Below are 1,425 nucleotides of genomic sequence, written 5' to 3' on the forward strand. Positions count from 1 at the left end.
AAAGTTATGGATAAAAAGTCTTTTAACCATTTAGGTATAAACATTTCGAGCCCTAACCGCCAAAATAACGTAAGCGACATTTTTTTCAAAAATTTATTTTTGATGCAGAAATATTCCTAGAGCTTCTAGATACATTTCTGCCTCAAAAAGAAAATTTTGAAAAAAATGTCACTTACGTTATTTTGGCGGTTAGGGCTCGATATGTACGTACATAAACATTTATTTGAGGTGTTTTGGGGTCAGTACGAGGCGTGTCCCGTTTCTAATGATGAAGAGGAATGCTCTAGCCATCTCTGGTTGTTCAATAGTTCGAATATTTTCAAATTCAATGAATTGACTATTAATTCAGTTACTTCATGCGACATTTGAGAATTAAAATAGAGGTAAAAAATGTGAAATAACAGAAGCATACTCTTAGGCTCCCTCTTTGCGAAGCGGTCAGATAGGTCCGCTAGATTGAGCCTTCGTTTAGACGTCAAGTGAGCAATTGGTAATAAATATTTACTGCTGAAAATTCATCAGTGATGGTTACCACTACTCATATATCCTATAGCCCTTTCGCTTGAACAATACATTGTTGAACATTTTGTTTAAACACTTTGTGTAATATGTAACAGTTAAATTGTGACTTAAGATAAAGACCGCATTTCTGAGCACACAAATCCGAGTAAATAGCTATGTATGTACATACACACACATATTTGTGCCTGTAAAAATAGTTATAGTCTTCCTACCAGACATACATACTATCATTATACATGTATGTATCCGCTATATGTATTCTACATACATATGTATCTAAAATTTTCCACCGCACTTGTAGGTACGTGGAAATGCGTGTTCGAGTGGATAATATCTTTATACGCTTCTGGTGTTTGCAATTAGCGAAATCGATATGGTCACCTTGTCTGGCGACAGTCCACGACAAAGATGGAGTATCAAATCAAAACAATTAATTTTACGAGAGCTCTTATAATTTCATGCAACTCGCACATTCGTATTGACAAGTCATTGTTTATTTCTACGTATGTACTATATGTTTGTGTGTATGTACATTAGACCGCATCACTCCCTATACAAAAACAAAAAAAAAATCGGTACCCTTTTTCATTGGAATTATAAAACCTATTATATTTTAAGACTTCCACCAAAATATCTCGGAAAAATATTAAGATTTAAGTGAGCTGGACCGATTTGAAAATACCTTCAAAAATTGAGTTTTTTATTAATAAAAATAGTTTTTTTAAGTATTTTTTTGTTTAAATCACCTCAGATGACCAAACAGTTGAAGCTAAAAACATTTGCAAAAAATATTTTAAAAAAAATTTTGCATAAAAATATTTTTTTAAAAATTTTGTATAAAAATATTTTTCAAAAAATTTTCTATGGAATTGGACGCTGTTTTTGAACTTTTTTCAAAGACTG

The sequence above is a fragment of the Rhagoletis pomonella genome, unplaced genomic scaffold (assembly GCF_013731165.1).
Source record: "Rhagoletis pomonella isolate Grant_MI unplaced genomic scaffold, Rhpom_1.0 Rhpom_scaffold_00007, whole genome shotgun sequence".
Taxonomy (NCBI): domain Eukaryota; kingdom Metazoa; phylum Arthropoda; class Insecta; order Diptera; family Tephritidae; genus Rhagoletis; species Rhagoletis pomonella.